General features: G+C 38.4%; 1 protein-coding gene across 2 annotated transcripts in view; it reads right to left on the reverse strand.

The window, feature by feature from the left end:
- Positions 1 to 26797, reverse strand: part of ITGA1 (integrin subunit alpha 1) — a 163124-nt gene that overhangs the window by 102141 nt on the left and 34186 nt on the right. The gene's annotated exons all lie outside the window — the stretch shown is intronic.

Here is a 26797-nt window from a genome sequence, read left to right on the forward strand (position 1 = left end):
TAAGGCATTCTTGAGGTTACCATTCAAAGCTGAGTGCTTATTAAAAAGAGCAATGACGCTCAAAGAATGGGAACAACCAGAAAGGTCTGCAATGTTAACTGTATTACTGACTGGAAATCAACCTAATGACTTTAAAGAATGTAAGTATTAACATTCAAACAAAATCCCATAATAATTTAGTATCTGTACCATTCCCAGAACCAAAGATTTCAGAATGTGTGGGAAGGAGCTGGCTGAAACTCATATGACTAATGCAGTCACAGATAGTTTTCCAGTAGTCATCCCTAGATCAAACCATGGACACTAATGAAATGTAAACAGCCTCATTTTCCCATTTTGACTACAGAGGATACAAGCATCACCATTTACAGCCTCGAGAGAGGAAGCTTTTTCAGTGCTGCTTCAAAAAGGAAGGCAAGCTGACTGTTTCCACCCAGAGATGGCCTCCTATGCAGGCTTGAGGTTTGCTCTGCCTCCATCTCTGAATCAAGCAGGGGGTGGAAGCTTGTACACTGAGGTCTCCTTATTATGTTGGTGGTGATAGCCTCACAGGTGGAGAGGCTAAATTCATTGAGATTAAATTAGATGATTCATCTAAAGAGTTTACTCAATGCCTGGTACTTACTACATATTTAATGAAGGGTTAAACCTCTTCAATTTTTTTTTTTTTGTTTGTTTGTAGTTCAGATAATGGAAATCCTTTATTGGTGAGATTGTTTTCTAAAAGGGTTCTATGGCTGCTACTGCTAAGTTGCTCCAGTCATGTCCAACTCTGTGAGATTCCATGGAATGTAGCCCATCAGGCTACTCTGTCCATGGGATTTTCCAGGCAAGAATACTGGCGTGCCCTCCTCCAGGGGATCTTCTCGACCCAGGGATCAAACACACATCTCTATGTCTCCTGCGTTAGTAGGCAGTTTCTTTACCACTAGCACCACCTGGGAAGCCCTAAAAGGGTTCTTCAGTTCAGTTGCTGAGTCCTGCCCGACTCTTTGCGACCCCATGGACTGCAGCAGGCCAGGCTTCTGGGTGGTGCCAAATTCTCTCAAATGGATGCTGTCAAATTCCATCTTTGGTACTGGTTTTTAAAGCATACTTGTAAAGTTCCAAAGTATTCCCCTCCTAGGTGTAACTAAAAATTCTTCCCGAAGAATATGCTATTATAAAATCACACAGCATCATAAGGTGTATTGAGATGATTAAATTCACTCTTTTGTGTTTTACAGCTACATGTAAACAGAAAAAATTTTCTTCCTTATTCACTGTATACTCTTCCATAAATATAACATAAATTCAGACTCTAATTCATTCCAGGCTCTAATGTATAACTTTCAAATTTTGGTAACAATATTAAATGCTTATTTGATGCAGAAAATTATACATAACTTAGAGAAAATTATTCTTCAAAAAAAGATGTTCTGTATACTTACTTATAAAGTCTTCTTTTGATCTCCTGACCTGGAAGTTCTTCCCACTTCAATATATTAAGGGCTTAACTATTAAGCCCTCTTATTTTAAAAAAAAAAATCCCTCATAGAAATAATTATTAAATACTACCTACATTGTAACTACAATGTAGTGAGATTTTTTGAAAAGTACTTAAAGGCGGGGACTCTTATTCATCTTTCTTAACCTTTCTCAAAATCTAGTATAGCTCCTTGTACACAAATGGGCATAACATATTCATAGAATGAAAGATAACACGTTGAAGGAGAAAATGTGCCAGCTGTCAATAGACGTGGACTGGCAACTATTTCATCTTAGTTAAGGAAGACTTTATGGAGATGGAAATTTTCAAGTTAGATTTTTAAGGAGAGGGAGAGATACAACTTGGCAGAAGAAAATGTGTCCCAAGGATCTGGGAGAGTCTCTGCAAGAAATAAGGTACAGGACGGGACAAATATGGTTACAAGATCACAGAAGGAGATTTGCCTGGCTGGTGTGGAAGATGCAGGAAAAGAATGGATGGGTAGCAAAGGTCCATTTATGTACATTGCCTGTTCACTCTTCAAAGATGATAGAGAACAGCTGGTTACCATCTTCTGCATAATGGCTTTTCATGTATTTGAAGACAGTTTTAAACACTGTTCACTCTGCTCCAAACTAAATAGTACTTGTTCCGACTCTTTCCTCATAGTTTTTTTTTTTTTTGAACACTTTTAACAGATTATTTTTGGTATAAGAGACACAAAAAAATAGTACTCTAAACAGCAGGATTTCTCAGCTTTGACACTATTGACATTCTGGCTCAGAAAATACTTTGTTATGAGGGCCTGCTTGTGCAGGGTAGGGTGTTTGACAGCATCCCTGGTCCCTGGCCGTACGATGTTAGTAGTCCGCCCTGAGTTGTGAAGATCAAAAATGTCTCGACACAAGTGCAAAATCACTGTGAGTTGAAAACCACTGTACTATGGATAAGGTGAAGAAAACCACTACCAATGATTTTATCGAAGAAGGTGCCTGAAAACCAATTGTAGTCTACCGACCAGCAGCTACTGCATCACCTGGGAGCTTGTGAGGGCTCTAGAATCTCAGGCCCTCCCCAGACTTCCTGAATCAGTATCTGCATCCCAACAAATTCCCCAGAAAAACAGACTCCTGTTAAGGTCTGAGAAGTACAGGTCTGTAACATGGTACCTCTCTTTCATAATGTTGATGCAGGAACAGAATTTACCTAAATTAAAACTACTCATCATCCTTTAGGAATACAAAGGGAAAAGGGTTTTCTTTAATTAAGGTCAACTTAATTAAAGAAATTAATTTAAGATGTCAAGCCCTCTTGAAAGATTTTCCCTGAAGTTCATCATCTTCAGTATATGTGTGCATGCATGCTAAGTCACTTTAGTGGGGTCTGGTTCTTTGTGACCCCATAGGCTGTAGGTTCCTCTGTCCATGTGATCTCCAGGCAAGAATACTGGAGCGGGTTGCCACACTGTCCTCCAGGGGATCTTCCTGACCCAGGAATCGAACTTGTGTCTCATGTCTCCTGCATTGGCAGGCGGGTTCTTTATCAATAGTGCCACCTGGGAAGCCCCATCTTCAGTATATGCTTCCCAAAGGCTATTCACAGTGCTCCTCAATATAAGACCAAAAGTTTTGGTTTCCTTCTGGGGACCTGTTTGTTTATTCTAGATGTTGTGTGGAATGTCCGGGGGTGTGTGCTGAACTTTTTTTTTTTCATTTCCTGTCCTCAGAATTCCACAGGCAATTTGCCCAAAATGATTGTAAATCAGTTTCTTTCATGTTTTCTAAGACACCAAGGAGCCTGAAGCACAGGAGATGACATTAAAAAAAAAAATAGTTTACATCTTGTTCTTTTGATTTAAAGGAGTGCATAAACAGTAAAAGTAGCTTCTCGTAACTTTTAGTACAACATTCACGTTGCTATATTCAGTTGTCTTGGAACTTCATGTACTAGAAGTAAAGCAAAATCACACTTATTTTTAACCAAAGTTTTAAAAAACAGCAAACAGACTGGGGTGGCTTCAGGAGCAACATGGGGAGAAAATGATGAGAAAAATACACAGACAATAATCAGAGGTCAAAAGTAAATTCTGATTTCTCATGTACCGACAAGAGAGAATTTTTCCTTTAATAGTATTAACAACTATATAGTATACTTATTATGTGTTACACCTCACAAGCTCCATCTCATTTAATTGGCTAACAAGCCCAAAATCAAATACCACTATTATTACTATTGGACAGAAGAGGAGAAGGAGGCTTAGGATGATAGAGAAATTTGCCTACATTTCTTCAGGACTCCCAAATCATTTACATTAATCAATTATCTTAGCACTAAACCTGGGAAGAGTTAATAGAAGGTGACATAGAGATGGGTTTAGAAGAGAGGCTACTATGAGTCCATGTAATTCCATCATCTGAGGGGCAATTTGAGGGGGAGACTCTTCCACATTGGCCATGGCTGGGAGCATGTTTGGAGGCAGGGAGCGAAAGACTGTAACAGGAGAGAAGTCATGGCTACAGAGCTAGATAAAGCGGCAAAAGGGACTTCAGCTGAAACATATAGGTTTCACTAGAAAAGAAGTGGAAAGGCTTGCTCCCCTTCAAATATGGTGATGTGACTTATACATCTAAGAGCTAACAACTGAAGAGGATGCTGAGATTGTTGGTATTGAAGGATCGCTCTTATAAAAGATCAATTTGTGCAATTTCTTTACTCCAGGATGGAGTATGATGATAACAAATGAGAGAAAGACAACAAATGAGAGAAAGAGAGAAAGAGAGGGAGAAGAAACCTTCAGTTTTATAATGTTTTCTGCTTACAAACATTTCCATATAAATAAAGGTATTGAGCTAGGCAGTAAACTAAGATTAGGAGGAGAGCAGTCAATACTCTCTTTTTGTGTGTTGGAAACTGGAGCTCAGAGGGGTTAAGTGATTTGTCCACGGTCAGGCTGTGTTAGTGGCAGAGATAAGACATCAACATTGGTCTTCTGAGGTCAAATCATAGACTCTCTGTGACTGCAGTGTGATTAAGTTCAGTTCAGTTCAGTTCAGTTGCTCAGTCGTGTCCGACTCTTTTCAGGTTAATAAAAATAAAAAATAACAACCTATCTCAACAAAACCCTCATATGGCCCATGAGAGCTCTTAATCACCTTGTAGCTTTGAAACATTTGAGGATAACAGGCAGGAAATAAAAGGGGGCAGATTCTGGGCATCTCTAGCAGGCATTGACTCCCCGGTGGAAGGAAGGTCCCCCTCCTGCACACATCCTCTGAGTTCCCAAAAAAGTCACTGCAGCTTGTTTGATTGTTTGCTTCTAATGAAAAAAGATTTGTCTTTCACAGGGTGATTCAGAAATTTTGATCTAGTAATTTCTAGATTAGAGTATTTAATAGCCAGAAGGATTCTGAGTATTTTAAATTCTAAGCCCAAGGCAAGAGGGTATCAAATAAATGCTGACTAGGAATGTGTATCCAAATGCTATTGCTTTCTTTCAGCAACTTCCTACACATGTTTATCCAATCTAGAAATAACAGAAATCATGCAATTAACATAACTTTATTATTTTTAAAGAGTGAAATGATACAGTATTGAGATAGAAAATAATACTAGTGTTATTATAGGTAATTAATGACTTTTAGAGCAAATTCCTTGATACTATAGAAAGACAGTGATCTTTAGAGATATGTGAGCCTGGGCTTATACTTAGCCCTTTCACTTTTATTATTTATTCAATTATTCATATTTACTAAACTACTCCAAAATATTAATCAAGTCTTTATTTTGGGTTGGATATATGCTAAGCCCTGGAGATAGTTATAAAAAGACAGTGCTCCTGTTTTCACAGATCTTACAGCTTACCTGGGAAAAAAATGGCAAGTGAGCCCCAGTTTATCATATTTCAAATAAGGTTATAAATACCTTTCATGTGTTGGCTGCTGTTGGATATACAAGGTATTCATGTAGCAAGAGAGAATGCTCAATACTCTACTGCTTTCAGAGGTAGAATCCAAAGAGTCAGTTTACCATCTGGCATTTGAGTTTTCTTTTAGAAGTGGATTTCCCTCCATTCTGATGACCATTTGTATCTTGAAAAGTGATACAGATGTGTTATATCAATGGGGGCAGGACAGTAGGTTCATTGACTCATTTCAATAGCAAATTTCCTGTTTTTTAAACCCAGCTGCAATGACATCTGTAAAGAAAATCTAAGATGAGGGTGTCAGGCCTTCTGAATGGAAGGGCCAGCTGAGGAGGAGGAGCACAGGTGATCCTGTCCTCTCAGTTAGATCTCTTGGATTCTTAGCTCCGTCTCCCAGAAAGTGATGCATATTGCTAATGTCACCCAGGCTCTGAGCCAACAGCAGCTTGAGGCTTCTCTCCTGCCAATGGCAGTCTACTCCCCTCTAATCGACCTCAAACATTATGTTTGCTTTGCTAAGTCGCTCAGTCGTGTCTGACTCTGTGCAACCCTATGGACTGTAGCCAGCCAGGCTCCTCTGTCCATGGATTTCTCCAGACAAGAATACTCCAGTAGTGGGTGTTGCATATATGTTCCCTTAAAAGGTAAAATTTGATCAAGAGTTTAAGTGAATCTGTCCACAAAAGTGATAGCACTACATAATTCTAGTTGAAATCTGAGATAATTATTTTTATAGCATTGCAACCTTGAGAAGCAGAAGCCAAAGAACTCCAGTGGTGAGGAGATGGGAAGTAAAAATAGAATGAAAATAAGACAATATTAAAACCTTGAGCAGAAAGCATAGGATCAACACAAGTGTTTGGAAATGTCATCGTATTTTCAAATACGGAAAATCTACATTTTTCTGGAAAAAACACTGTACCCAACTCAGAGTCTCCTTCAAAGAAGTGGAACTTGCCTATACATTATGTAAAAAGAAAATCTGGCTCAGTCAATCTCACCATTCAAAGTCCTTTCAACAGAAATGATGTAATATGTCAGCAAGATATCAACCTCCATCAGCAAGTCCAGAAAAAGCCAATCCAAATAAACACCTCGACGTTCAGGCATCTTCCAAGTTTCATCCTGGGAAGCTGCTTTTTAACTTCGGCTTGCTATAGTGAGCAAATTGTTTTGACTTCCAGTACTAATGTCCTGTGGGCCTCCAGTGACTACAAATGGTATTTGAACTTCAAAGTGGTTATGTGTATAGTGTGTTTCTGTATATGACTGGTAGGAAAGAGGCAAGGAGGGCTAATTCTTGGCACACAGTAGGTGTTTAATACAAGTTTGTTAAATGGAACAGGATGGAATAAACAGAGAAATGAAGATTTTTAGTATAAAGGTCACTCTGGCTGTAAGAACTTGTCCCCTTTCATAAGTGCTACCCAGAATATTAAACTTCTGTGGAGTGTTTCCCAAACATCCTTTGTTAAAAATCCCTCTTATAAATTTTTCTACATAAGTTTGTTCTTCCACAGTGTTTATTTTCCTTTGTAGTATCTACAGACATCTGCTTCTCCCCCCATATCCTCCCACCACAAATAATTGCCTGCTTTGCCAGCTCCTCTCAGACTCTGCCTTCTCCTGAAAATCTGCAACAGTCTCAAAACTCAATGCTGCCATCCTATCAGCATCATCTTCTGGCTCTGTGTTTATGGGATAAAAAAGCTGCAGAACCTTAGGGGTCCCTGGATCTCGCTGTGGGAAACACAACTTGTATGTTTGTGCAAGCAACGTGAGCGCAGAACTCTGCTTTCCAGCTGCTGGCATCCTGAGAGCTGAGCTCATTACTTTTTGTGGCTACACAGCACGGGAGAGCTGCCTATGGAAAGGCATACTGCACTTCAAAACAGAGTAGGATTGGACCCTATTTAAATGTTCACCCAGATATATGACATATGAAGTCTTTGGACATGTGAGAATCTGAGGGAATGTTGTGTTTTTGTTAATGAAATCCTTTCAATGAATTTTATTAACTTATAAATAATTTCTTCTCAGTGAAACAGTAAGTCATTGCCAGTTTTAAAGTTATTTTTGTTAGTATGTACAACAAGTACTTTTCAGGGCCAGAAAAATAAAGAAGTAGTATACACTATAAAATAAATGGTTTTCAGTTTACCTAGTAGCTTTAACTGGCAATTTTCAATTCCAGGCACTAAAAGATTCCATATTGATTCTTTTGTATCATTTAATGGGACAATTTTTCTGGATGGCTTTGTTGTTGGCTTTTGAAAGCCATACACATGTCCAAGTGTGTGAAGCATGGTTACTATTTCAGATACTTCCATTGTTTCTCTGGGGACAGTGAGTTTATCCCACTTCTTTTTTATGCTTATTTGGTTGTTGATGCATTTAATAATGGGTTTCTCGAGTGGCGCTAGTGGTAAAGAACCGGGCCTGCCAATTCAGGAGACAAGAGACTTGGGTTCAATCCCTGGGTTGGAAAGATCCCCTGGAGGAGGGCATAGCAACCCACTCCAGTATTCTTGCCTGAAGAATCCCATGGACAGAGAAGCCTGGCGGGTTATGGTATATAGGATCGCAAAGAGGTGAACACGACTGAAGCGATAGCATGCACACACGCGTGCTTAATAACTCCAATGAAAATTAGGCACTTGAAAATCATTCATATACTACTTCATGCATATACTACTTCTTTGCTTTCCTGACTCATCAAACTATCTATTCTGCATACTAGCAAAAATAACCTTAGGACTAGCAATGCTTTACTGGCTCATATATTTCACTGAGAAGAAATTATATGTGAGCTAACAAAATTCACTGAAAAGGATCCGTTAATAAAAGTACAACCTTTTATTCAGGTTCCTTCTTCTAAGGCATCAAATGGACAGAATGCATATGGTGGCTGGGTAAGACTGAATTCTGAAACTGAACCAATAATAATATAAAGAGTGAAAAGCCATCCTCTTTTCTTAATGGTACAATTTGGAGTTCAGAACTAAAAATTTTAAAACACACCTCTGTGTAACAAAAAATAACTTAGAAATAAATGTAAAACAATAATCATAAAAATTTCAAATATATCTTGAAATCATTTATTTAGATTATTAAAATGTAAAGACTGAAAGCATTTTTAATGCTTTTTAAAAATATGATTGTTTATAATCTAACAGACATCCTTCACTTAGTGAAATTCCAACATGAAAAAAGTCAATTAAATTAGGCTGTCATTATTTAGATTGGAAAGTAATCACTGGCATTATGAGTCAGCTATAATATTCTTTCAAAGAGGAAGAATGCCTAGATTTTTTTAAATGTTCTGGTTCTTTACATAAGTTCTTAAGAACACAATCAGCAGATAAAATGAAGTCTAACTATATTTTAGTTTGCTGTGGATCATGAATGGCTATTAAATGTAGCTTGTCTTAACCTCTTATTAAAAAAAAAAAAAACCTTGTCATATTGCTCAGAAGCAGGAGACAAAGTGTGTGTGTATGTGTGTGTGTGTGTGTGTGTATACATATATACTTGTTTATAAAGAATTAAGAATTTAAGAATATTTATAATATTCTTTTTTTGAATACAATTATCTAAATGCTTTCTGGTTTTGACACACAAGTGGTCAATTATTAACATTAATAAATTAAGGGCTTCATGAAGCTAACCAACAAAGTATTGTATATAATATATATAATAAAATACTGTGCAAACTTCAACAGTATATTGCAACCAAACCCCAAATCTGTAAGAAAACAATTATACTACACTTGAAAATCATTCATGTATTACTTTATGCATATACTACTTCTATGCTTCCCTGACCCATCAAACTATCTGCTGCGCATACTAGCAAAAATAACCTTAGGAACTAGCAGTGTTACTGGCTGTTATATTTCACTGAGAAGAAACCAGAGTTTCCTAGTTACCTAGGCAATTTCAAATTCCAGATACTAAGAGAAGACCTTACTGATTCTCCTATTCTGTTTAACAGGCCAATTCTTCTGGACAGCTCAGCTCTGCCCCTAGTAATATGCTACCACTTAAACTAAAATGTTTCTGTATAAATATGTCCCTTCCTAGCTACTTATTATAGCAATTTTCCATTATATCATTCACTACCAAACATTCTCTTCATTCATAGCCTCTTGGTACCTCTGTTCAATTTAAAATGTGTCTATTTTATCAAGAGGAAATAATGCAAGCTAAACAAATACAAATTGCTATTCACCTGAAAAAATTTGAAAAATAAAAATAAATCAGAAAATATTTTAAAGGAGATTGGGGCTTGTTTATAAGAGTTGAAAAAAAACTCATTAGCCTGGAATGTTGAAATATTTCAGAAGGCAAGTGTCAGCAGAATGCCCATTTTCTTTGCAGTGAAAAGAGATAATTTTTTGATGCTTGCTTTTTTGTATTGAGATAGCACTAAACTTTGTTTTCTTAGCTATGTTGTTGCTAAAACCATGATGATCTTTTAGCACTTAGAATACTTGAGCACTAGCATCTTTGGATTCAAACTCTATTCCTATCTAGTAGCATCATCTTTTATATCCTTTCCATTAGACTATTAGGGTTTCTTGAAATGAAAGTACATACAGATGTTATAGTCAATGTTCCCAAGAACTGTCAGCCAGTATTTTCCTTACATGGAAGCATTCTATTACTTAGAATCAAAACTCTAGTACTTGTACTAAGTACTTGTTACACACAAGGATTTTAAAATTTAAGTAGAGGTTACTTCTGGACTGGAGGAAAGGCAAGGAAGAGAATAGGATCCAAAAAAAGATGTAAAAGTGTGGCTTTAGCTGTGATTTAGAGGAAAATGCTTACTTCTCATTCCTGATGTTTCTTTTCACATGGAGGGAACTTCACAAGCTGCAATATTTTCTATTTCTGTACCTGCCCCACCTTTCACACTTAACCGATTGATAAGTTTGGAAGGAGAAACTATCTGGGTATCTCTTAGAAGTGAGCCTGCCTACAGAAGAACAAATAAAACAACCTCCAAAATACTCTGACCTGCTCCTCCAGAGTTAGGCTTGGAGCTGGTTTCTGAAGGGTTTCTGAAGGGTAAGTTCGCTTCATCTAGGGGTCAACGGTGGGAATTTCCTTTCCCAGCTGTGCGCCATTCTGACTCTGTCATTTCCCAGTTGGTTCTGACCTCAAGTGATAAAAAGATTTGCCCATCATTGAGATGTCTCAAAAATCCCAGTGGTGTTTATTTCTTAAGAAAAATAAACATACAGGGAAAATGTTTGTATTTCACAATGCTGGGTATTGGGTACATTTTTATTTGCTATGTTATTCCTCTAATTTCCTTTTTGGCTTGGAATATTTCATGATTTAAAAGAGCTTATGGATTTTCTCTGTATAATTTTCTCTGTATAATAATACGTTTGAAGATATTCTAACAGATACAACAACTCTAATTCTTTGTAATTTCATTAATTTTCTTTTCCTATTTTCATAGTTCTTAACAAAGAAATTAAAACAAACACAAAGCCATTCTCATTTCTTGGAGCTACCAGAAGGCAAAAACAAAAGAACTTGAATGCATGGGCTTAATTATACTTACTCATTACCTGCTTCATACATTCTTATGACTTACATTCAGAGTAAGGGGTGAGGGGCAGTAGAAGAAGATACAGGAGGCATGCTTAGGATAAGGGGGAAATAAGAGAACTTCAGAGGTAGACAAGGTAAAAGTGTGGTGAAAATTCGGCCAAATGTTTGCCATGAGAAGTTCCATATCATACTCACAGTCTGGTGAACATCACTAGGGTCAACTTGGAAGGGCAAAGAAGCCAGCTTTGGGAAATGAAATTAACACTAGGATTAACCAACATTCATTGTTTGCTTAAACAAATATACTGGCCTGGAAAGGTACTGACTGCTAGAATTTTCACTAGTTTCTTTCCAGAATTTTCTCAATAATTGTTCACAGTCTAGTTTCTTATATTTCTTATCCTAGGACTGTGCTATTTATATGGATGAATTAGTGCCTCTTCAGAGAACTGCAGATAATTCTCACCATGGAACTGAGTTACATTAAGAAAGAGACACATGTGCTGTTCCAAGAACTCATAATTCCTTACTCTGTCTGGGAGAAGTTTAACTAAGAAGTATGGAAGTAAGTCAAGAAACACATACTGCCTTTCCACTGCCCATCTACTTCACAAACACTAGTCTATCAGGGAAGATGTAAAAGAAAGAGGTCATCACTCAGTTGAGAACTCTTCAGCATGCTAGAGATGGATTGAATAGCTACTTATGAAAACATTAGCATATAAAGATGAAAGGAAAATGTGCCAAGGAGTTTTCCAATTATTGGTAAAGTTAAAGAGAATATAGAAAGATTAGTGGCAGATGAATGTGAATGCTTATTTGATAGTTTTCCTCAAGTACTACAACATTAGAAAGCTTGCTGACTTCATCATTCCTTACCGTTACATGTATTCTTTCCACTTTCTGGTCTTAAGTTATTATTTGGATCTTTAAAGAGGCAGAAATTAGTTCAACTGAATCAGTAACATTAACAAAGACTGTGTCCTGTGACATCAATGGAATCTAATATATTTCCTCAGAAGAGTTTCTGACAATAAGACATACACACACACACGCTTGTCTCAAAATTCATCAGTTTATCATTCTTTCTGTTGCTGGAAGTATATTTTTAAAAGCACATATTTGGTTATAACATTGTCTAAGCCTTGGTTGGTTCTCAGAGCCCCGTAAATTTTGTCCCACTCCCTATGTAGCATTACAGAGCCATTAAAATAAGGCCTCATTCTACCTTTCTGGTCTGATTACTGCTTTCAGCTAAGCACTTGAAGGTATGGTTACTTCTTAATACCTGCAGTTCCCTGAAACATCTTGCATTCTCCTCTGAATCACTTCTTAGCCTGGGCATTTCTATCCATCTTTCAAAGTCTATCTCAAGGTCACTGCTCCCACTGATACTCATTCTTTCTCTATGTTCCCACAGAAGCTTTACAAACTTATCCCATAGGGCATATTAATTTATATTACAGTACATCAGTTTATATGCTCAATTTCCCTGGTGAACTATAAACTACTTGAAGTTAGGAATTCATATTCTCATCCTCAACATTGAGCACAATTTCTAGACATGACAAGGATGCCTTGTTGAATCCTAACATCCATTTCTTCCTTTTTCTTGGTAATCAGATCTTTACTCAGCATAGCAGTCCACGTGGCTAAAATACAACTTCTAGCTGTGTACAGTTCTGTGACCAACTGCTGGCCAATGAACAGGAGGTGGAAGTGTCGCGGGAGACATCTAAGGAGCTCCTTGAGCAGAACTAACTAACCTAAAAGATTTACCCTTTTTTACCCTTCTATTTTCTCCTCTTTTTGTCCCTCTCCTGTCTCCTTTCCTCAAGTATAAATTCCTGCATAACAGATAGAGTTCTGTTATGGACTGAATTGTTCCCTTTCCAACTTGTATGTTGTAGCCCTAACACTAGTGTGCCTCTGTTTGGAGGTAGGGACTTAAAAAAAAATTTTTTTTTAAATTACTTCTTTATTTTTGGCTGTGCTGGGTCTTCGTTGGTGTATGGGCTTTTCTCTAGTCGTGGCGAGCGGGGGCTACTCTTTAGCTGCAGTGAAAGGGCTGCTCATTGCAGTGGTTTCTCTCGCTGCGGAGCATGGGCTCGAGGCACGTGGGCTCAGGAGCTGTGGCTCCGGGGCTCCACAGCACAGGCTCAATAGCTGTGGCACGTGGATTGAGCTGCTCTGAGGCATGGAGCATCTTCCAGGATTATGGGTAGAACCCGTTTCCCCTGCATTGGTAGGCGGATTCCCAGAGATAGTTACTTTAAGGAGGTGACTAAGGTTAAATGAAGTCATAAGGGTGAGGCCCTGATCCAATAGGACTGGTGTCCTGATAAGAAGAGGAAGAGACACCAGAGAGTCTCTCTCTATACACGCACTGAGGAAAGGTCATGTGAGGACAAGCCAGGAAGAGAGGTATCATCAGAAACCAACCCTGAGGGAACCTTGATCTTGGGATTCTAGCCTCCAGAACCATGAGAAAATAAATTTCTGTTGTTTAAGCCATCCAGTCTGTGGTATTCTGTCATGGTAACCTGAGCAGACTAACATAAGCTCCAACCGCCATGTGAGACTATGACTTAAACTTGAACGGAAATGACGTGATGAAGAACTAGTGTGGTATTACGATGACAGAACACCGACCCACCTTGGCACTGAACTGCCCTCATATGGACTTCTTTATGTTATATGTTATTCTGCACTGTTCTATGTCACTTAAATTACTTAAAGTCACAGTTCTGTTAGTTACAGGGCAACCTAATAACAAATTCACTGGTATATAATAATTGGTCCATAAAACCTGTTGACTGAATGAATAGATGATATAAATAATATTCTTCTAAAAAAGTTTCTTATGAAGTCTAATTATCATCTCATGTAAATCTTCAATTTTATGCCATTTTACCCAACCATTGTTTTTCTTTCTTTTTATTTATTTTTTGGTCTTCATTCGTGCAATTCAACTGAAACTGTTAATGATCAGATCACAGATTAAAGTTATATCTTATCATATATTTATCTTAAGAACTTCAACTTACTTTAAAAATACTACTCTTAAATAAATTTTTGCAACTAAATACCTTGCTCTAAACTATAACTTCATGATCACATAAAAAAGAAACTTCAGTACCTACAACAATAGCCCCCAAAAAGAAGTATTAGTTTATACTGAATAAGCTTTCAGAAAACTCTTAACTCTAGCCAAGATCATGGTAGTAAAGTTAGATAGAAAAACTTAAGAGAAAGGTAAAATGTCTGGGATATGCACCTTTCCTAGGAAACATTTTCCTAGAAATACTGCCATATTGTGGAGCCCATAATATATAATGTTGTAAAGGGCTTATTTAAAGACTTGCAGAGTCTGTAGAGTGCATCTTGTAGAGACTTGTAGAGTGAATCTTATAAAAATATATGGATAATCAAGTGGTATTGGACTGGATGCACCATTTTATGAGGCAGTAGTCAGGATCCTGAAGGTTCTATAAAGAAGCTTATCTGAGTGAAGGCCATTTTACTGTCTCTTCAAAGGCTTCCTTTTCTGTCTGGTGCTACAACATAAACGCTCCAATTTTAAAGCTTTTGACAGCTTACCAAGACCAAACACAAATTTTTAAGAGAAAACAACCAAATTGAACTCTTTTGAGCAATGGCATTGGGAAAAAATATATGTGTATGTACTACATACATATTGGGTTTCCCTAGTGGCTCAGCAGTAAAGAATCCATCTGCTAATTCCGGAACCAGGAGTTTGATCCCTGAGTTGGGTAGATCCCCTGGAGAGGGAAATGGCAACCCATTCTAGTTTTCTTGCCTGGGAAATCCTGTGGACAGAGGAGCCTGGCAGGCTACATTCAAGTCCAAAGAGTTGGACACGACTTAGTGGCTGAACAACAACATACATACATATTCTGTTAGAATAAAGAGAGTCTTCTCAATACCTAGAATATTTGTCAGGATTTAATATGCTTCTAGATTTTTGCTGCTGCTGCTGCTAAGTCGCTTCAGTTGTGTCCAACTCTGTGCGACCCCATAGACGGCAGCCCACCAGGCTCCTCTGTCCATGGGATTCTCTAGGCAAGAATATTGGAGTGGTTGCCATTTCCTTCTAGTGATAATTGTATTCCCTATTCTAACATATTGTTGGTAATATGGTGTTATACACTGTAGTTCCTCCAAGAGAAATTTGTGTGACTGATCCTAGGTCAGGTAGCTCAGCTGGTAAAGAATCCACCTGCAATGCAGGAGACCCTGGTTTGATTCCTGGGTCTCTGCTGGAGAAGGGATAGGCTACCCACTGCAGTATTCTTGGGCTTCTCTTGTGGCTCAGCTAGTAAAGAATCTGCCTGCAATGCAGGAGACCTGGGTTCAGTCCCTGGCTTGGGAAGACGCCCTAGAGAAGGAATGGTTAACTACTCCAGTATTCTGGCCTGGAGAATTCCATGAACTGTATAATCCATGGGGTCGCAAAGAGTTGGATACAACTGAGTGACTTTCACTTCACTTCACTTCACTTCAAGTCAATCTACTGAATTTAAGAGAAGGTACATGGAGAACATCAAATATTAGGTATTATACCTTCCTAATATTTGACTGCTAAAGTGATAAACCATAGAACTTTGTAATTGGAAGGAATGAGATGCTTGGGTATTGTTTAATTTGGCCTTCCCATTTTACCAGAGGCCAGCAACTATCTACTTTTGGCACCTATCTTACTCCCATCAGGTGTTCCAGAAGGTGCTGCCATGTTAAAAAGTGATCCTGCCTCCCAGGCCACAGCTGGCTGGTCCAAGAATGAGCATCAATCTAAAATGAGCCATTGAGTGGATCAATTCCAGGGGTCGGGAAGTACTCAACTCAATTAGAGTACTCAACTCTCTGATCTCAGGTTGGCACCTTATGGATGCTCCAGTTCTGATGCAGAAGGTCATGGAACAGGAGGCTCAGGAACAGACACGAGCTTGATTTCTGCCAGGAAGCAGTTTCATAGCGTGAAGCAGTGAAATTGAGATGAAGGAGGAAGTTCTAAAATACAGAAGGGAGTTGAGAGATTGTCTAGTCCAATAAGGGCTTCCCCGGTGGCTCATATAGTAAATAATCTGCCTGCAATGCAGGAGACCTGGGTTTGATCCCTGGACCAGGAAGATCCTCTGGATAAAGGAATGGCTACCCACTTTAGTATTCTTGCCTGGAGAATTCCATGGACAGAGGAACCTGGTGGGCTACAGTCCATGGAATCACAAGAGTTGGATACGACTGAGCGACTAACACTTCATACTAGTCCAATAATTGGTTTTCCTGTCAATTTTATTGCTGCCCTGTGACTGGGGGAGGATGGGGAAGAAGAAGGAGGCAGGGGACTTCCTTGGAAGTCCAGTGGTTAAGACTGTGCTTTCAATGCTGGGGGTGCAAGTTAGATCCCTGGTTGGGAAACAAAGATCCTGCATGCCATGTGGTGTGGCTCCCCAAAACAAAACAAAAGCAAAAAACAAAAAATTTTAAAAAAGAAGAGGGCAGGGTAGCTAAGAAAGGCTATAATGACTTGGTTCAACTAATGTTTCCCTCTTGTTTCTCTAGCCTCTCCTAGAGCTATTTAAAGAAAAAAAAGAAAAAAAGACTGAGAGTAAGAGAGAAAAAGTACTAGGCCTGCTCTGTCACAAGTATGTAAATAAATCTGTATATGTGACTACATTATGAATATGTGGTATTCATTCAGCAAACATTAATAAAGGTCTACCCTATGTAAGGTAATGTGAAAGAGCTATCAGTGATTAAAAGGCAAAATAAACATTACCCTGCCTCCAAAGATATTTAGTCGCCTGTGAGACATAAGGCATAATCAAATAAGACATTTAGGAGGTTAAAAAAGGGGGGAAAAAAAAACTTCAAGGGCCTTAAGTGATTACTGCAATTGTGACTATTGTAATTTTAATGCCAGTTTTATAAAGCCTAACAATCTTAGCTTTTTTCTTTCCTAGCTAATCATTCAAAAGTTATGTGCTATCTAAAGGAGATTTGGTAATAAACATACATTGGGACATAATTAGGGGTAATCTCTACGTATGATGAAAAAGGATGACACCTCATTCAGACAGGTGATTAAATATACAAAAATCTCCTGAGAGGACTCTACATTTCAAGTTGGAAACTGCTTTTCAGAATGTTATGTCTGTGTTAGAGGCACTGCCAGAAGGTGGAAATAGAATGAAGACATGACACAGAGCTCACGCTGACTTCCATTGCTAGGTCAGATTTAGAGTTGAAATCTTCCATTAGGCAACTCAAGAACAATTCATTTAAATACAAGTGAAAGGGCAGAATGGTGATGATGTCACCACAGAATAATTGCCGCTTTGTGGCAGGCTGGTCTTATTAGGAGGGCAGAGCTGACTGATCCAGAAACTGACACTCCTGCCTGGCGTCTAGAGTGAAAAACTACAGCAGTGAGTGATTCTGCTGTATGTCAGTTATTTCACAACCAAATCCTGAAGCATATTTTCCTTCATGTCTTGAGTGCAATTACTATTTCATATTATGATGAAAGATCAGTAATATAATTTGTGTTGACACTTTCTATAAAGTAGTTGCCTTTTAAACCTTTAAAAGTATAAAAAGAGCTTTGTGAAAAAGAAATCCAATTTTTAAAATTTAAGTTTTAACCTTTTACCAACAAGTAGTGATTTTCTGGATGAATTCCAATCAACTTAAAATGACTGTTAGGTTAGTTAAAAAAACACCAGTCAAGTAAAGTAAAGACAAGTCTTCACTCCCTGGTGAAGTAATTAGGACTTATTCAAAAACTTCATGCAATCTTACATATGAAAGCTTCCAAAATTTCTCTTTGAAGACATATTTTACAGAGGGGACAATTTGCAATGTGGTGGATCAAAGCCTTGTCATTTATTTCTTACCAGATAGCACTACCCAAAAAGAAAAAAGAAAAAAAAAAAAAAGATCACAAAAATGCACTGGGGTCCAGAAAATGGGCTTCTTAGCTTTTAGTCTTCTGAATAAGGCCATTGTCTGAACTGTTACATTTGTATGTTCTCAGAGTAAAGCAGCTTTTCACAGAACTATTATACTCTATTGGCTTTTCATATTTAGGGACTCAAATAACTTTTAATATATTGGATCAAATGTCATTTTTGAGAAGAAAGGATTGCTTCATTTACATATTTATTTAACTGGACATGAAATGAAGCCTTGACAAAAGCTGGTAATGTCCAACTACATGTCAGACAAAAATATAAATGTCCTGGGGTTAAGTGGCAGGTATCATATTCCTTTTATGACATGAATCTCAGCCAAACTGTCAAACCAGACCAAAGTTGAGTATCACAATGGTCAAAAGGCCCACATCTCAACATTACTGACGGTTAAAGGACAAAAGAAAAAAAATGAGTACATACTGGGTAACAGTGTGAACACATCAATTTTTTTTCTGGACATTTTAATAGAGGACTGGATTTGACAACACAAAACCCCCCAAACTCTTTAGTATCTTAAAAGTATATTTAAAGAAAAGTATGTTCTCTCTATATGTGAAGATGTTACTGTTTTCAAGAGCTTCCTTTTAAATAAAGGAAAAAAAATACACCAATGTCCGTTGAAAACTATTTGAAAATGTTATTTTCAGAATTGTATTTAGCAAAAACATTTTCAAAAACTGACTAAGAAGTTTTCCTTTATAGGGTGGCAAGTTAGCATGAATTCTTCAGTTTCACTAAACCTACAGATCTGTCGACACAGAAACTCAGATTGCCACATTTTCCTACAATTATTTACCATATCTTTTCTTTAAATTCTGTTTTTAAAAAACTGAAGCGTGACATATATTCAGTGTAATGGGTTGAACTATCTCCCCCAAAATATGCCCAAGCCCCAATAGCTGGTACTTGTGAATGCAACTTTATTTGGAATTGGGACCTTTATGAATGTAATTCAGGGTCTCCAGATGAGAACATCCTGTATTTAGAGTGGACACAAAATTTAATGGGACTTCTCTGGTGGCTCAGAGGGTAAAGTCTACAATGCAGGAGACCCAGGTTTAATCCCTGGTTTGGGAAGGTCCCCTGGAGAAGGGTATAGCTACCCCTCCAGTGTTTTGCCTGGAGTACTCCATGGACAGAGGAGCCTGATGGGCTACAGTCCGTGGGTTCTCAAAGAGTAGGATATGACTGAGTGACTCAAATACTCAAAGAGCTGAAAAGATATGTTCACACAAAAGCTTGTATGCAATTGCTCAGAGCAACACTATTCATTAGAGCCAGAGTATGGAAACAATATTACATCAACTAATGAACTGATAAAATAGGATTTTCCCATACAGTGGATATTATTCAGCTATAAAAAGGGGGAAAGTACTATAAAAGTACTGATACATGCTGTATCATGAATAAACCTTGGAAATATTCTAAATGAAAGGAATTAGACATCAGAGGCCACATATTGTATGATTCCATTTATACAAAATATAAAGAATTGGCCTATTCATAGAAACAGCAGATTTGTGGTTTCCAGAGCCTGCACAACTTTCTTTCTCGAAAATTTAATGACTGGTATCCTTATAAGAGAAGGGAGAGGGAGATTTGAGACACTGAGAACCAGAAACAAGGAGAAGACTGTGTGAAGACAGAGATAGGGACTACAGATATGTATCTACAGATATGTGTCTACAAGCCATGGTATTCCAAGGAATTCCAGGAGCCACCAGAAACTATAAAAGGTTATGAAGGATTCTCCCCTAGTCTTCAGAGAGAAACTCGTTCTGCCACCATCTTGATTTTGGACTTCGAGCCTCCAGAACTGTGAGAGAATCTTTTCTATGGTTCGGGGGAATTTGTCACGGCAGCCCTAGGAAACTGACATATTCGGAAAATGGCACACACCCTCATTTTTGACAAATGTACATAAGGGCATAAATGACCACAAAGTGAATTCATCCATGTAACTACCTCTTAAGTCTAGAAAAAAACATTTCCTGCACAACCAAAATCTTCATTTCCTTTTTAAAATAAGAAGCAACTCTATAACAAGGAAGAAGACAACCTCATCAGAAAATTGACAAGGGACTTTAAAAGACATTTCTCCAAACAAGCTACACAAACTGCCAATAAGCATGTGAAAAGATGCTCAACATCATTAATTAGTAAGGAAAAGTAAATCAAAACCACAATGAGATATCACTTCTTATCCAATAGGATGGTCATTGAAAAAAAGCAAACAAACCAGAAAATTGAGTTTGGAAAGCATTTGGAATAATTGGAACACTCATATATTGCTGATGGGAATGTAAAATGGTGTAGCTGATAAAGAAAAGTTTGGTGGTTCCTTAAAAAAGTTAAACAGAGCTACCATATGACCCAAAAATTCCAATCCCAGGTATGATACTCAAAAAAGTGAAAACAAATGTTCACACAAATGCTTGTACGCAGTTGTTTAGAGAAACACTACTCATGAGAGCCAAAGGATGGAAGCCACCTTAATATTACATCAACTAATGAACTGATAAAATATGATTTTCCCATACAGTGGAATATTATTCAGCTATAAAAAGGGGGAAAGTACTATAAAAGTACTGATATATGCTGTATCATGAATAAACCTTGGAAACATTCTAAATGAAAGAAATTAGACACCAAAGCTCACATATTGTGTGATTCCATTTACATGGAATATAAAGAAGTGGCCTATTCATAGAAACAGCTGATTTGTGGTTTCCAGAGCCTGAGGGGAGGGAGGTAGGGGAATGATTGCTCCAGGGATATGGAATTTCTCTCTGGGGTGGTGGAAAGTCCTGGAACTTTATTGTTATTGTTTCACAACATCATAAATGTACTTGATGTCACTGAATTGTAACTTTAAAATGGTTAAATGGTAAATTTTAGTTTATATATATTTTACCATAAATAAGGGCTTCCCTGATGGCACGGTGGGTTCAGAATCTGCCTGCAATACAGGAGACACATGAGACTCAGGTTTGATCTCTGGGTCAGGAAGACCCCCTGGAGAAGGAAAAGGCAACCCATTCCATCATTCTTGCCTGAAAAATCCAATGGAGAGAGGAGCCTGGCGGGCTATGGTCCAAAGGGTCACAAAGAGTCAGATAAGACTGAGTGACTAAGCATGCACCATAAATTAAAAAATCAAAGCAGCTCAATTAGCCACTGTCAAATGAAACAAAATACACAACTTAAAAGTTGAGAATTATGCTTTCTGAGGACTTAAGCACAGGAGGCAGCCTCTCAACTCCGAGGAACTGCTCTGAAGAGGTAAAGAAGGGGCTAGGATACACAGCAGTTTTTGCAACAAAACAAGGTAATCCAAACATCAAAGGATTACTGCTAATTAAAGCAAACCAGACATCTCAAGGTAATGAATTTAGTGCTTTTTTATGTATGGAAAGATACAAGAGTCTGAGCTCACTGAAATCTCTCCTCTGACAGGCACCGTCTAGGGCCAGTATCCTGTTTTTTTCCGTCCTGGATCCCCTCAAGGTATGCTGCTGGGGGCAGTGGCAGTGGCTGATGGCTTGATGGCCTCAACATCCTTTGTTTACTGACAGAGCAGCTGACTTTTTTTAGTCCACACCACCATAACCATAAACAATGTCTTTTTCAAATTCAATTTTATGTTTTGAGGTAATTGTAGATTCATGTGCGCTTAGAACAAATAATAGCATTCCTCTGTGTGTGTGTGTGTGTGTGTGTGTGTGTGTGTGTGTGTGTATGTGTACGTGCGCTTAGGCACTCAGTCATGGCCAACTCTTTGTGACCCTTTGGACTGTGTAGCCTAACACGCTCCTCTGTCCATGGGATTTTTCAGGCTAGGATACTGGAGTGGGTTGCCATTTCCTTCCAGGGTTCAGACCTTTTGTCTCCTGTGTCTCCTGCATTGCGGACAGATTCTTTACCCTCTGAGCCCCTGTATTTTGTCAGATTTGCTTTTTAAAGAATATTAGGTCCTTGTTTTTCCTATTTAAACATTAAGAAAAAACTTTCTCTTTGGTGGCTAATATAGGATTGTGTAATTGGGAATTCTGCAAATTGGGCTTCCTGCCACCAGCATTGGGTAAAAGCACAATATGTTTTACTTGGTTACTGATCAGCCCATTAACAGAAACAACCTTCCCAGCTATTTTGTCTTTAATGGGAGACAAAAGGAAACATGATGAAGGATAGATACTAAAATTTGGACGGACCACGTACATATTTAAATGTATTTTCATATTTAATTTCTCTGACAAGTGATGTATAATTGTGTACATATACATAGTTTTTCTTTCTTCTTTTAAACCCATAGAATAAACATGGTTAGGGCTGAAAGAAAGTAGGTCACAGATCATTAAGTATGAGAATATAAAACAAATACAGCACTCTTAAGGTAGGGTACATTTACTTCAAGCTACAACTTCTCAAACATATGACATGCCATCTATGTTGGGAGTGTAGAACACATTCACCTGACTTTGCGTACTTGTGAAATAAATTGGCAAGTGCTGATGATATGTTTAATTCATTTATAAGACTACTACTAGCATACAAAAACCTATTCTATTTCTAAGCATGTGAGAGAAATTAAAAAGAAATGGTAAAAGCACTATTCAGTCTTTCCCCTTGTTTTCCCCTGGTTTCCAATCATTTCTCTTCCTTTGTCTGTGTTTCACCATTCTCTCCTCTGCTTTTTCAGACTTCATTGGGATATTTAAATGCCCAACCACAGGCTAAACATTGACCAAGTAAATAAACATTAAATGTGTTGTGGCTTTTGCCTAAGTAGGATTGTGGAATCAAAACTACAACTAGAAGAGATCTCAGAACTTAGGTGACTTCCATTTTCCTAAAGCAGAAAAAGACTGGGGTGTCAGAGAGAATAAGATAACCAGAAATGTCACTCACTCTAAACACATACATTTAGGATTTATATATCTGTAATTAGGTAATGAGGAGCTTCCCTGGTGGTTCAGCGGTAAAGAATCTGCCTGCCAATGCAGGAGACTGAGTTTGATCCCTAGGTGGGGAAGATCCCCTGAAGGAGGGCATGGCAACTCACTCCAGTATTCTTGCCTGGAGAACTCCATGCACAGAGAAGCCTGGCGGGCTACGGTCTTTGGGATTGCAAAAAATTCAGACAAAACTTAGTGACTAAACAAGAGGACAAATCAAGTAATGAAATTGAGAGTAATATGAATATTGTAGAGCCTTTTTCATTAATTTTGAAAATGATTATCTTCTCCAATATTTTATTCATTAAAAATAATTTGAATTGCCTTCAAACATAGTTATCTTCTTTCTTACTGTCGCTGTATCTTAAACAGCTCCATTTTTTCTATAATGGGTTTTTAAAAATCCATGATCATTTGAGAGTGTTAGTTGCTCAGTCATGTCCAATTCTTTGTGATCCCATGGACTGTAGCCCGCCAGGCTCCTCTGTCCATGGGATTCTCCAGGCAAGAATACTGGAGTGGGTAACCATTTCCTTCTCCAGGGGATCTTCCCAACCCAGGGAACGGACCCTGGTCTTCTGCATTGCAGGCAGATTCTTTGCTGTCTAAGTCACCAGGGAAATCACTTAAAATGTTTAAATATTCCGTACACATCAGGTGCCACCATGGTGATCATTCAGGCTATAAAAAGCTCTGAGGTTTGTCTAAGATGCAGAACCATCTCAGGGAAGTCAAGGCACCAGCACGTCCTCTCTCTCCATAAAGCTCTGTGTACCTGGTTCCTTGGAGCCCTTCTTTGAGCACACACTGACAATACCCAAGTGTGTCCTTGAGGAATCTCAGAAGGCTACAATTGGAAAAGGCCTCACGCAGGCTATGTCATTAGAAAGTATCCTTAAATGATGAAGACACTCAGACCCAAGCAGTTGAAATCCCTGGGTTAGGGTACCATGGCTAGTTTACCGGTGGGGCCCAGAGGAGTAAACAATTTCCTTGCTCTTATTTGAATTCCCTGCCAACTGCCTCAGATGAGGAACATGAAACAAAGGTTATCCATCTTCACTGTGCACCTGTGGTGAAATTATAGGTCACACAAGGCAGAAAGACAAGAGGCAACAGGACTTCTGCACTCTTGGAGTTGTTTCCACTGGATAAGTCAAAGTCATGGGTAGAGGCTAGACCAGGGCCTGGTGAGGAAATAGAGTCAAGGGACAGACTGCCAGCTGGCAACGGGCGAAGGCCCCTTGGCCAGGAGCCACCCAAGTGCCCGACGCCTCACACAGAGCAGCCAGGGTATCAGCTGTCAGCTCTTCTAAGAAAGCAGCAATGCCGTTGCCTCTCTTGGATAGAGGCAGTTCTCTGGGCCCCACCCAGCCCAAGCTGAAAAGGGTGCCCACATCAATGGGAGGAAGTGGGCTGGAGGAGGGCTGGGTTTCATATTTATCTCTGTATCTCCAGTGCCTTGCATAAAGTAGATGTTCAAAATATAGTTACTTGAGTAGAACATCTAATTATAATGAGAACTATGTCACTAATCTCCCTTAGGCAGAACATCTCTCTCCTCTCAGCCTCAATTTCCAAGACTTCAGGTAGAAACATTCACAGTGATCCAGTGGTATTGCTCTTAGATTGAAGTGAGATTCTCTACATGAACTCCATTTGGGAATGCTAGAGCAGTTTCATACAAAAAGGATAAAAGGTCAGAAAACTGCCTCCACATGGCAAATTCTCAAATAGGTGCAGTGCCAATTTTGTTACTGACATCCTTTATTCTACAAAATATATGCAGTTGAAGTTGTAAGAACACAGGCCTGTCTACTATAATGCAACATAGTCATTCCCACAGCAACCTCATGTGTTCTACAAAGTCAAATGTAAAAATAAGAGAGCTTGCAGTAAAAACAGATTTTGGACAGCTTACTCAAAACCTACACAATTTTCTGGCCAAAGCACAAACAAAACTGATAGCAACCCAAATAAAAATTATAGCACAAAATCCTAAAGGCATGCTAAATTCCTAACAAATAAATGCCATACTACATATAGGTCTTTCATGGAGGGGAGTAAGAAAACATTGAAGCTGCAGAGTTATGGCAACAAAGGGAAAATGAACTTAGTGTGGGGCAAGCCAGGCAATACATTTTTCCAAGAAATCATACATATGGTAAAACTAAGCCAAGAGGAAGCATGTGAGGAGAATGAGCACTCTGTCCATATTGTGTTAGTCCATGCGCGCTGTGTCCAGCTCTTAGTGTAACTGGCATCCAGGTGCTGGTACTTGGGGGCATAACCATTAAGGTGCTAGGGAAAACTGCATGAGAGTGACATGTTTGAAAGACATCATTGGTCCATTTATCAATTATGTATAAGCGAATCTGCTTACAGCAATAAGCACCCACATAGAATAGTCTTTCTCATGGATTTCAAAAGGACCATTTTCACTGAGAATGGGGGGAAAGGCAGCCTAAAAGCATTTTTTAACTACTATAGATACCTGGACTCCACAATAGACTTTCTAGCTCAGTGGATATACTTCAAGAAACAAAAATCCCTAAGCTGTCTAGAAATGAAAACTGCAGGCAGTCACTCTTAATCTTCATGCCCTTGATGATAACCAAAATTTACTGAATATGTCTCCATATTCACTGGTGTATGCAAAAATGCCTTAATCTATTAATAAACCAACACTTATTGAGTACACATTGATACTGTGTTCCTGTACTGATTACAACTGGAGAAGTAAGATACACACACACACTCTTAGAAGGTAGGCTATCACTATAAAGAAATAGATAATTATCAATTTAATAACACAGATATTAAGGATTACATAAGAAGACAAGGGTTTTATCTGTCCACTAAGTTAAGGGGTAGAGAATTGTAAACATCACAGACTATTTAAAAGTAGAAAAGCAAGCAGAGAATGTAGCAAACATTCTATCAGCTTATGCCTTTGTCAAAACCAACTAAATAAATCTGAGATAATAAGTTTCTTATTAGTCCTTATCTGACTGATTTTTCAACTCAGCACAAGAACCAAATTTTTTAAATGTTATTCTGTGTCAAGCTTCACCATTTATCACCAAATATCCACGTGCATCTCCCTGTTTCCTAGTGCTCCTTGCAGTGAGGTGGGAGTCACGTGGGCTGGTTCTGGTCAATGAATGACGAGAAGAAGTGATAATGTGTCACCTCCAGCCAAGGCAGTGAAGAGCAGTGTGCTATTTCCTACGAACACCTTTCTCTTTCTTTCTGCTGTGATCTTAAAGGGATGTACTCCCCAGGGCACATTATAGGGTGCAGTGGGGTCACTGCACCCACACTGGACTGAGAAATGTGAAAGAAAAGTCAGTGTTAAGACACTGATATTCTGGGGTCTTTTGACAGCTAACTGTATTTACCTTGTTACTTTTACATAAAGCTTCTGATTCATAGATAGTCTCAAAATGCAAAATAATTAGAATTTGTAAAATTAGAATCTCTAAATGGTGAGAGATTGGCTGCCTTTCTGATGTGCATGTTAGTCCTGGATGATTGTTAAGGCCCTGAAGATTGAATCGGCCTCTCATTAGGGCCTCACACAAAGGGGATAATGTGCTAGCCTTCTCTAATTCTCAAAGTTCTCTGATAGTCTAGGTATTTCCTTACTTTCAATCTCTTCTTGGAGAAAGGAATCACGCATAAACATTCTTAAAAGGTATTGTTAAAGGTTAATATGGGATATAGTTATAAAACACAGATCTAAGCCTAACCAGTTTAATCTCTGCAGGAAATTCCTTAGAACACAATGGCTCTGAGGCTGTCAGGTAAGCTATGCTTGAATGTACTACCCAGGAAATTCACAAGATATTCTTGTGCAAGAGAAGGAAATCCTGTCCCGGACATTTGT

This window comes from Cervus elaphus, chromosome 25 (genome assembly GCF_910594005.1).
Source record: "Cervus elaphus chromosome 25, mCerEla1.1, whole genome shotgun sequence".
NCBI classification, from domain to species: Eukaryota; Metazoa; Chordata; class Mammalia; order Artiodactyla; family Cervidae; genus Cervus; species Cervus elaphus.